This window comes from Furipterus horrens, unplaced genomic scaffold (genome assembly GCF_987537825.1).
Source record: "Furipterus horrens unplaced genomic scaffold, mFurHor1.1.pri manual_scaffold_5, whole genome shotgun sequence".
Taxonomy (NCBI): Eukaryota; Metazoa; Chordata; class Mammalia; order Chiroptera; family Furipteridae; genus Furipterus; species Furipterus horrens.
Window position 1 is genome coordinate 142,533,305 of NW_028327175.1, and position 12,209 is coordinate 142,545,513.

The 12,209-nt window shown below is 36.1% G+C and overlaps 1 protein-coding gene and 1 pseudogene across 2 annotated transcripts in view; both read left to right on the top strand.

Annotated features, from left to right (window-relative positions):
• The window catches only part of RNLS (renalase, FAD dependent amine oxidase), a 275,262-nt gene that overhangs the window by 28,333 nt on the left and 234,720 nt on the right, over positions 1-12,209 (top strand). The window lies entirely within an intron of this gene.
• Positions 8,321-9,329, top strand: LOC150010050 (nucleophosmin-like; annotated as a pseudogene).

A 12,209-nucleotide genomic window follows, 5' to 3' on the forward strand; every position in this document is an offset into this window, starting at 1 on the left:
GACATGATATTTAACGTTTATGAATGTCTGTGTCTTGAGCAGCAATATTGTATGTCACATATTTAAATATCCCTCTGCCCTGAGAAACAGCACAGCAAAGAAGAATGACAGTTGAGCGAGGCTCAACAAGAGACAAATGTCTACAACTGTGTTAACTTATCAGGCCTTGGAAACTTGTCTCCTTCACCAACTATTCTTCTGTATGCAAGTAGATGCAGACTGTGAACCAGCATGATTTGTTTAAAGAGATTTGAGGATACATTAAGGTAAAGATATTTAAGTCAGAAAAGGAACCTCAATGTCTGATTCAGCTTTTCTATTAAATTTTCACAATCATATTCAATATTGCAATTCCTAGTTGCTCAGGCTAATACCAAAGAGTGTGATGGTTATTGGAAATTGGACTAAAATCTCAAATCATTACTGGTAAAACAGGTGTAAATAGGTAACTCTCAAAGGATTTTACAGCTTCAACATGAACAAAAATTTTAAACCATTACAATGGTTCTTCTGATCTGCAACCCTGAAAGGTCAAAGTATGTTTAATAATGAAAGGTAAGACAATTATTTTGATATTGTATGCTTTTGATGCGATAGTGTTTTATATATGGTAATTTAGCTCTTACAACACAATGAAGAGGTAGGTTCAGTTATTATTCCCACTTTAAAGATGAGGAAATTTAGGGTTAAGTAACTTGCTGAAGGCAACACAGTTAATGAGTGAGTTGGAATTGGGACCCAGGCAGGCTAAATTTGGGGGACCAGGCCTTCACCACTATACTGCACTACTTTTTACTATACTGCTTCTGATACTAAATGAATGAATCACAGATTTGCAAGGATAATGAAACCATGGTAGAAGAGCGAGATGGGCAATATTTCATTTTCCATATTTTGATAGCCAGTGTGGTAGACAAAATAATTTCCCCTCAAAGATGTCCATATCCTAATCCCTGGCAAATGTTACCTTACATGGAAAAAGGGACTTTCCAGATATAATTAAGTTAAAGATATTGAGACAGGAAGATTATCCTGGGTTTTGTGGTGGATCCAAAGTAATCTCAGGAAGGAAGAATCAGAAGTAGATGAGATATGATGATAAGAGCAAAGTTCAGAGATGCAATTGCTGGCTTTGAAAATGAAAAGAGACTACAAACCAAGAAATGTGGGCAGGCCTTGGAAGCTGGGAAAAGCAGGAAACAGATTTTCCTCCAGAGTCTCCAGAAGAAACACAGCCTGCAGATACCCAGATTTTAGTCCCATAAGACCTATTCTGTACTTCTTACCTCCAAAATGCAAGATAGTACATTTGTGTTATTTTTAGGCTGGTTTGGCTCAGTGGATTGAGCGTCGGCCTGCGAGCTAAGTGTCGCTGGTTCGATCTTCCAGTCAGGGCACATCAGAGAAGGAAAACTCTGATTCCAAAAAACCTCCGCTGCCTTGCGGCATACCTCTTCAGGGGAAAGGCTAAGGGAGTAAACCCCGACAGAAAATCCGGAGCCGGAGTCCCTAAGGCGGTTTGACGTTGTAGTCAACACCGGCAACTCCTGCGGCGCACCTGAAGCCAAGCTGTATTGACTCCGTCTTTCCCTTGGACCCTTCAGCTGCGAAGAGAGGGGGGGTCTGCTGCATGGGCAACAGCAGACCCTCCATATCACCCTGCCCAGGCTCTGTAGCTTCAGCGTCATCGCAAGATGTCAATTCAACACGGGAGGAGACAGATACCATGTCACTCCCGAGTCGGACTGCACAGCCATTCTCGGTGGTGCAGATAGACTCTTAAGAAGCTACACCATCGTCTCTCGAGACGGACGGCTGCCGATGGGAAGCCATATGTAGTTATTTGTTGCAGCAGCAAGAGAAAACTAATATACCCAGTAATTATTTTCATTAACAATAATGTTTTAATGAAACTTGCTAATACTCATTTAAGAATGATAATCATATTGAACATTATAACCATTTCTAACTCAATATACTATGTAGGAGTTGTGAGGAATTTACTTCTCTCTTAAAAATAATTCTAGTTGACTGCTTTCTCCAACAGTTTGAAAGCATCTTTATATCCTTACAGTTTTGCTGAGTCAAGTACTGATAGTCTTAACTAATTCTAAGGAACTTTTGAGCAATTCACTTGGAAATAACTAGGAACTTATTTAGGCATAGATCTTTTAATGAGATAATTCTCTTTACTTTATAGTGAAAAGGGTTTGCCCCTACACAGAAGATTATTTATATCCTACCCATAATTGGAAAAGCCAAAATTGCCTTGAAGTTTCAAAATGCTGGTATTTGGAAATGTATTTTCTTTAACCAAGATAAAATCTATTTTATCTGCAATTAGTTTCACTTTGTATATTCCAAGGCTGTGTTTGTTAGTAAATTTTGTAAAACCCTACTAATTATTTGAAAGGAAACATGCTTTTCAAATTCATGAAGTTTGAGATAGAATCCCAGTACTAACATGCACATGCCAAGACTGGCAGATGAAAGCACTTCCATATCTCCTTCCACTTTGAACACAGTGATCATGGACTTGGAGCATGTTCTTTAGATTAGCATTATCATAAATCAATGTGAAAAGAGGAAAAAGAATTTAAAAATAAATAGGAAAGGAAGTCTTGCATTAAGGACATGATATATCTGAAGATTATCTCAAGAGGTTGATATACCCTTTTAAGGCCATTGTTTCAGAATAATAAAATGAAAAACACTCATATTCATTTCTCCTCAACCTTTCATTCTGAACACTCTAATGCACATACCATAAATTAAGTTCAATAAGCATTTGTTGGACCTCTGTCGTTGGTGTACCATAATATTTCCATGATTCTTTTCTTGTCATTTACATGGTAAATCTAAATGCCATTTACATTTGTTGTCTGTTGTTTTGATTTCTTGGTAAGAACTCAATTAAAATTTGAAAGTTCTTATTCTCTTTGAAGTAATATTGGATTTTCTAATATTTATTATCCAGAAATTTTATTTAGTTAGCTCAATAATAAGTTTATGCTTGGGTAAAAAAGATCTTAACATTTCTTGCCGGAATAATTTTTTGTTTTATCATTGACATATGACATAAATTTTCTGAACTGTGGATTAGATTACAAAATTTTTATTTACTCCTAACATGAAGAAAATAATCAACTATTTTAAATCATTATCATTATCAGAAGTTTATTCAGTGTTAGTGTTCATTGATTTATTTCTGTTTCTTATATGAAAGTAAGAAAAAAATTGTCTCCTTGCAGTAAGCACAAAAGGCAAAACTTAATTCTCTTACTTAAATGCTATCAACATAAATCAGCGAACTCTGTCTTTATTTTAACTATTCAGTTTTTAAAAGTGACCATTATTCATTTTAGAATTTTATATTTTTTATTTCTAGATCAAGCAGGTGAAAAGATAAGAAAAGCATTTTTTTCTTTTTATAGTACTTTAAAATGCTTTGCATAGGCAACAGTGCTAAAATAGTCTTTTGCACTTAAAAATGACTTCACAATAAGATAAATATAAAAAGTAAATATAAAGTCAAATATGATACTTGAAGTATTCTGTAGTTTTGGATTTTAGTTTTTATTCTCGATGTGAAAGTAATTGCAGAATTTTCCTGTTATTTTCTACATACTTTATAATTACTTCTTGGTGGCATTGTAGTTGACATATGTTTTTCTTCAATACTAACCCCAAATTTAGGACACTATTTCATATGCATATACACATAATTGTTTATTTAATAATTATTTATTGAATGAATAAATTGATTCAAATTCTTGAAACACCTCAGAATGATCACCTTATCTAACTTTTATTTATTAGTGCTTATAATTAGATATAGATGTAGATAAATATGCCATGTTAGAAACTGACAAAAACAATATTGTCTTTTGACAAAATGAAGTTCCTGGGAACTAAACTTAACATAACAGCAGTATAATGATGAATTGTGCTATTGGATTTATACTGACTTACTATTGTTCCTTTTCCCTTTTTTATTAAAGTCTCTGTTTAAGTTTTTGGTCAGCATTCTAGAAAAATGAAGGCAAAAGGTTCAGGATAAGACACAGGGGACATTTTAGTTGTTTACTACATTGAAAATGCATGTTATGGTGTGAAATGCCTGAGAAGCAGAGTTCAGAAAAACAGCTCCCGCTAAGAAGGGGGTTTCTACAATAAGGCAGTCCTATAGCAAAGGGGCATTATCAGACAGGCTGCTAATGGTAGGGACCCCAAAAAGCAGAAATATCCAGAGTAGCACACCCTGGAGTATTACCATTCTTATCAAACACCTACCAAATGGGATTATCCCATGACCCCAAAGGGTCATAAAATTGGAATGTTAATTTTGTACTCTATACCGTACAACATAAGCAGCATGCTATTTCAACCTTTTATTTTAAAAATCAAGCTCAAAATTCTGTCACAAGAACATCTTTTCCTTAGTAGTATTTTTTACCTAAATTGTGAAAGAAGACTCAAAATCACTGGTCATCTAAATACACTTAAGGAATTGAAGCTCTGTCCCCTAGAGTGACTGTATGTCATCCAGAGTCCCATGGTTGCATATTATTTCAAAATCTAGCAATGCAGAGCCACCAATCTTGTCAGAATTGCTTGCCTATATGCTACACTGCGTATTTTAAGTCATTTTTGGATTGCCAGAATGCATAAGAACCCTGGAAAAGATTCTTGTAAGTCAAACTTTTAGTTTGGTGGCCAAATGATTAGACATAACTCACAAGGTTTTTTCCTATCCAAATTTGACCAATATTTTATGGAGTCTATTATGAGGGTAGTAGGAATAAATTGGAAAAAGGGCTGAAGATCAGGGTTAAGCAACAGGGAAGACTGACAAATTGCAGTCCTTCAAACTGATAGAAATTGGAGGTATAAAGACATGAGGGATGGTGCACCAGAGTACATTTATCTCTGCCACAAACAAGTCAAATGGGATGAAGACATGCAGATATTTGTCCTTCCATATTCCATTGGGTACTTTTAATGAGGCAAACAGGGTATAGAGATACCCTGTCTTTCTGAATGAAAAAGAGAAAGAAAGGAGAAACAATAAGACTAGCTAACACATAAATAACACAGTGGACCAGATAGATATAAAATATTTATTTAAAACATAAACATATAAAAAAGTGTTTTAAATATATTAACTAAATTAATTCTAGCACCACTCGTAACATTATTGTCCCCATTTACATGATGGAACTGAAGTACAGAAAAGTTAAGTAGCTTGCTCAATATCGTCGTCGTCGGTCGTCGGCAGCCGTCCGTCTCGAGAGACGATGGTGTAGCTTCTTAAGAGTCCATCTGCACCGCCGAGAATGGTTGTGCAGTCCGACTCGGGAGTGACACGGTATCTGTCTCCTCCCATGTTGAATCGACATCTTGCGATGACGCTGGAGTGTCCTCTCCAGTGGAGCTGAAGCTACAGAGCCTGGGCAGGGTGATATGGAGGGTCTGCTGTTGCCCATGCAGCAGACCCCCCCTCTCTTCGCAGCTGAAGGATCCAAGGGAAAGACGGAGTCAATACAGCTTGGCTTCAGGTGCGCCGCAGGAGTTGCCGGTGTTGACTACAACGTCAAACCGCCTTAGGGACTCCGGCTCCGGATTTTCTGTCGGGGTTTACTCCCTTAGCCTTTCCCCTGAAGAGGTATGCCGCAAGGCAGCGGAGGTTTTTTGGAATCAGAGTTTTCCTTTAAGCTCAATATCACAGAGCTTATAAGTAACTGAGCCTGAGTAAGGATTCCTACCCAGGCTGTCTGGCTACAGACCACACTGTACTGTTGTGCCTTCAATTTTTCAGACTTAGAAAATAAACATTTTAAATATAATGTCTTCATAATCATATAATCAGTAAATATCCCATAACTTTATCCAGTGAGATGCAAAACTCTATGGTGTCTCAAATAAAGCAAATAATATGTATTTTATTTGGGGGTTCAAATTCCCTTCGGTTATCAGATTTCATGTAATCAGTTGGTCACTAAGATCTTGTGACCAATTAGAAGCTGGTTCTCACGTAAGCTAGCTGTCTGGAACACAGTGGTCAAAGATGGCTTCTGTTGTCACTAATCTATTCAAATATTTCGTAAGGTATATAAAGAATTTTTGTGTGTATTTAGTACATTATGACCAATTGTTTATGTTAAGTAAGTGTCTTTGTGTATTTTAGGTTTGCTTTTCCAGAGACATCTGCTATGTGTCTTTCTTAACCAGATATAATTTCTTAAAAAGATAATTTGGATTGTACTAGACAACCAGTAGATAACCCATTGGTCCATCTAAATTTTAAAATATATAACAAGAAATCATGAAGTGGCATTTAAGAAGTTTCAGAGACTGGGGACTCCTAGATAACCAATTTTAGAAGGTTTATTCTTTAATATTGAAATGAATTCACATATATGTTTTATAGTTTTTCTCACAGTTATCATTGTGTGAACTTCCCACTTCACAAGGGAGAGGAAAGAGACTGTAGACATCACTGAGGGTGGAAATACTAGGAGCTGGTGATGAGAATGGAGGATGGGATAGAGGACGGAGGGATGGTGAAGGCTGGGGGAAGGCTGGCAAGTCATCACATATCATGAGGAATTAGACTGGAAATATTGAGCAAATGGATTGTGTAACTGAGGCATGAGGACAAAGGGAAAGGTTAGAGAGATGGGAATGTACAGGTTGAAATTGATTTAATTAAGTTCACCTCTTTTAAGAGCACAATTTAAAAGGATTCTTTATGGGATTGTCTGTGTCTCCATGTAGACATTACCCCAATTTGGTGGTAACTTTTTCCTCATTGTTGTGTATTAGGAACGCCATGGTTTTACATCACTCAGGGAAGATAGACTCACAAGTCCTGTGAGAGCCCAGAACATTTTTATTATATTTTGTGATTACAGTTGGAGTGCTGCTTATCTTCTTTCTTGTAAAACTCAGAGGGAAGCTTTCCAAGGGCTTTACTGCTCTTGGGTCCCTTTGTAATCAAATATGCATCTTCAGCAGTAATTTTAGCATCTTATTATTGTGTTGAGCTCTGGCAGCACTGCAGCCTCACAGCTTTGACATCACTTGTGGTTTGCAGAACATCAGCAGTGCTGTCTAGTGCTCCTGATAATAGTTTCTAAATGCATAGCTGATTTATACTGCTTGGAATTGTCCCATCTCTTCCTAGCAATTGAATTTGGCAAATTAATCATTTAACCTTTTCTACCCTGTGTGCAGGCCTCACTGTGAAGTCACTGGTATAACACCACGTAAGGTTTCACATTGATAGAAACATGTTTGCCCTGGAATTGTGAATGTCACACTTTCTGGAAGATGTACATATTGTCTTTTCAGATGAAGAAACAAAAGCAAATAAAAACAATTTTTTTCTAAGGACACATCTTAACGAGTCCAAAATGGAACCAGAAAGGACGATCTGTGCTCTTCCTTCCCAGTCACATGAGTGGTTTCTTGGGCTTCCTTCTCTTCTCACCAAAGCTCCTGTGTCAACAGCACAGAATAATCCTATTTGAGCTCAGCCCCACACTTACATTCTCAGAGCTGATTCCATGACACTAGATTTAAGGACTTAGAGAGGGGGACTATTAAGCGGACCAATGTGAATCTGATGAGCTTATTCTCCATTCATTATAACCTTGAATTTTTATATCACAGGGATCCATCTTTAATCAAGGCTTGTAATTAAGAAGAAACTTTGTGGAAAGAGACTCTGACAGTCACATGAATTGTCCCCTAAGAAAAATGTAAAGGTGTCTCTGCCCTCTTTAGCTCCCTATCCTCAGTAATGCCTCATCACATCCTTGGAGTAGGCTGTGAAGGGTTGCATTTAATACTACCATCCCTTCCAGCCCCCCATTACCTGTACCTAACCTCACCAAATAGACATGCCAGTCACTGAGACTTCCTCCCCCATGAAGAATCGTCAAATAAACCTCACAGGCAGGAAGTCCTTGTTAGTACTATACATTTACTCAGAGCAGGGCAACAAAGATATTGCCCTTTGCCTCAGGTCAATTTAACCCAGATCAGATTTGTCTAGAATATAGAGATATAAATTGTACCGCTAAAGAAGGAGCCATTGTTAGGTCAGTTGTTTTCTCAAGCTAAAAAAGGTTAGAATGATTTTCTTTTACAAACATAATCTTGCTGCCCTGATTTCCTGATTTCTTGTGCACGATAATACCATGTGTTCTCCAGACTAATTCTTCCCCAGTGCGATTCCATCTTGTGTGTCTGTTCTGCAGAACAGAAGTCGTTTATCTCTGTCTGCTTTCTTTCCCACCTAAGTGCGTTCCACCCCATGAAAGAGTCAGTGGACATGTGCCCTCGAGGCCCCAAAACTATCTTTTTAGTTGTGAACTAAAAGCTGACAAATATTATCACTTTAAGATGGATAATGATGAAAATGAGCACCAATTATCTTTATGAATGGTCAGTTTAGGGGCTGGTACAAAGGATGATTGCACCTTGCTGACTCAGAGGCAATGAATTGTGAAGGCTCTCCAATTAAAGGAAAACTGGCAACTTTGAAAATGTCTTTACAGCCAACAGTTTCTCTTGTTGGCTTTGAAGTAACACCACCTGTGGTCTTATGGTTGAAGGGTGGTTCAAGGCCTCTACGTATTAGTGGACAGCACTTATTAGCTGTGGAGGAAGATACACAGTCAGAAGATGATGAGGAGGAAGATGTGCAAGTCCTAAGTATATCTGGAAAGTTTTCTGCCCCTGGAATTGGTAACAAGTTTCCACAGAAAAATGTAAAGTTTGCTGCTGATAAAGATGATGATGATTTTCAGGATGAAGAAGCTTGAAGAAAAAAACTCCACTAAAGAAATCTGTATGAGATACTCCAGCCAAAAATGCACAAAAATCAAATCAGATTTGAAATGACTCAAAACCATCAACACCAAGATCAAAAGATCAAGAATCTTCAAAAAAACAAAGCAAACAAATTTAAAAAATGGGGAAAACTCCTAACACATAGAAAGGACCTTGTTTTATAGAACACATTAAAGCAAAAATACAAGCAAGCATAGAAAAAAAGCATTGGACAATCCTAGCACTAGTGGCAAATTAAGCCCAAAGATGGGGAAAGGGGAAAAGGAGAGACAAATATAGTCCATACTGAATATCATCAGCAATCCAAACTGAAGTTTTCTATTTTAATCTCAATCCCTTTTCCTGACTTACCACTCACCCATGCCCTCTTCCAGGTGGGAAACAATCTCCCTTTTAATCTCCAAAAGTACTTTTCTTTTAACTTCTGTAGTTCAGTGAACTTTTCTTTCTACTTGTTTATTTGCCTTACCTTTTTGACCATGTTCTAAACATTTTTTGTATCTCCCTAGCTGCTCAATAAATATTTGAATAAGTATTTAAAAAAGACTAATTCTTGGAACATTCTAGAAGGGTTTGTGTGCTTCTTATTTTGTTGCTACTTGTTGAAGTCCAAAGGGGTTAAATGTGTCAGACACAGTGGGTCATTTGCATGATATACTACACGTTAATAAAAAAGCATATGTGGGAATTCCAGGATATGTTTTATCCTGTTTCAGCATTAAATTTCAGATCATGGCCAAGGATCTGTTTTCATTGAGAAAAGCCAGAATCCGTCAAAGTCAACATGAAGCACAAGAATTGCATCATGATGAAAAAGAGTTAAGACATGTACACAGACATGTTGTTCTTTTCAGTTGTTATCAAAGTAGGCTCATATTTTTTTAAAAGTATTAAATTTTTCATTGCAATTTAGAAAACTTGTAGTTAGAGAATTCAGTTTACATATTGATTTATATTCCATTTTGAAAATTGCTCACAGGTAAATATTTTCTCTCTATATAATAGAAATGCTCATACAGTTTTCAGAGTTAACAGCCTTATCATGGAAAACAACTGGTAGAAGTTGGCATTTTTTTAATTGAAACCATATTCTAGAATTTTAATTTCAAGCAGGTTAAGAAATGCTTTAAGAAAAGGCCTATCATGAGTGACCACACTATATCAGAATGTGATTCCTGATCATGGTGAGAGAGCAACCTGGAGTTTCCAAAACTGTTTCTGATTAAGAGTAGCAAATTATCCTGCTTCTAGAAAATTACCATACACTTTAACACATGAAAAAACTGTATGTGGTATGCCTATAAAGTAATAAGATTTTGTTTTTAAACTCTTCTCATTTAAAAAATAAATTTTTCTTTTTGCTGCTGTGTTTGGGTGTTTTTTTCTACCTTGTCTTCCAACTCTGATTAGATCCTTTCCTTCATCTAACCTGTTTATTCCTTCCAGTGTATTATTTATTTCAGATATTGTATTCTTTATTCCTGACTAGGCCTTTTTTATGGTTTTTATGTCTTTTTTCATGCTGTTGAGTATCCTTATAATTATTATTCTAAACTCTATTTCTGATTAATTGCTTGCCTCCATTTTATTTAGTTATTCTTCTGGAGAGTTATCTTGTGTTTTCATTTGGAGCCTGTTTCTTTGTCTTTCCATTTTGGCTGCTCTTTTGTGTTTGTTTCTACATGTTAGGTAGATCCACAAAGACTCTAGTGTAGTCCTATGTCAGGCACTGCCTGTGACTGGCCTGGGCAACCTGTTGGAGCTATTTGTGATCTACAGCTTATGGCTCCCTCTGCTGGGCCTGGGTGTGTGCAGAAAGAAACAAGCTGCACACCAAGGCCCGCTTTTACCAGTACTGGGCATGGGGGAGAGTCAGTTAAAGTCTCCAAGATTTGGTTTTTAAATTACTTATATATAATTTACTTAAAATGTATGTTGTCCTTGAGAGAGTTCCTCTGGAAATTTGTACTTATCCCACAAGTCTCAAACTTTTTTGAAAAATTCCTTTAAATAAAGTTTTAGGCAACACTTTTAAATAAAACCAGAACAAAGTATCTTTTTGAAACTACCCAAAAGTGGATTTGGGACTTTAGAGCCACCCTAGAAAAAGTCTTCAAATTGCTGTCATAGGCACACATTTTTTTAGATGCACACCTACTTCTCTGGCCATTGCCTAAACAATTTTTGACTCTTCTAAAACTATTTTTTACTTTCAAAGGAAAGGTTTTGCTATCCTTGTAGATATTTGAAAGAATGAGAGCATTCTCTAAAAGCAATTCCAGAAGGTAATTGTTCAAAATATTAATAATAATAGTAACAATTTTGGTATAACAGCATCACTTTTAAAACAACACAATTGTCTGGATATATTAATTCTTACATATTTGTTGAAAAAACATAATACTTTATAGTCACACATCTAATAGGTTACAGTAGATGCCTTGTTTTAGAACTTTTTCATTTCCTTGAACCAGAAAACAACTACTGTTCTAGCAGCCTCACAGTAGCTTGTGAACTGCTTGTCTTTGACTTTTGGGAGAATATGGGATCCTACAGTTTTTCAGGATTTATGTTGTATAAACTAGCATAGTTGGTCCATGGGCATCTTAAAAAACTACATCTTACAGTAGTAAAAGTGTGTTGTTAGTAAAGTAAGTCTTCACAAAATAGGGCAAAAAAGGGTATTATATTTTGAAAAACAGATAATTACTTGAAATACTTTTTATCGCTATATAAGTTTTATATTTGAACTTACCTTGACATTTCTGGTGGAGGTGAAATCTAATTTAACTCATTTTTGTTACTTTGTAAATTACATTATTAAAGTGATAACAGTATTTTTTCATAGATGATGGCTAAAAATACATCGATGGAATAAATGAATGTGAATACTGAAGAACTGAATCATGAACAACATTTGTTATATTACAACAGCTTGATGGGTATTTAAAATTGATACAACTTTACTTTGGTAAATCTTTCTTTTGAATTATTTAACTTTGGAATATATTACATTGACTTCAGAGTTATGGATCTGAGATTTAAGAAAATGTTGATATGTCTATGTTACAAAGTAAGTTAGATATTTACAGAGATGAATTTATTCAACACTTACGTACTAAGAAACTATTGTGGTTCCACATGCTGTACTGGGTGCTGGAGATATTGTGATAGAAAACAGCATCCTTGCTATTATGAGCTTACACTCTAGTGACTGTAGGGCTCCAGAGAGAAAAGACAAAACTAGGAGTCTACATAGCGACTCTGTGTTCTATGGGAAAGCTCTCATTCCAAATTTCTGGGTTTTTCTCTTTACATAGAAGTATGATGAATTTGGATTCATGGTCTCT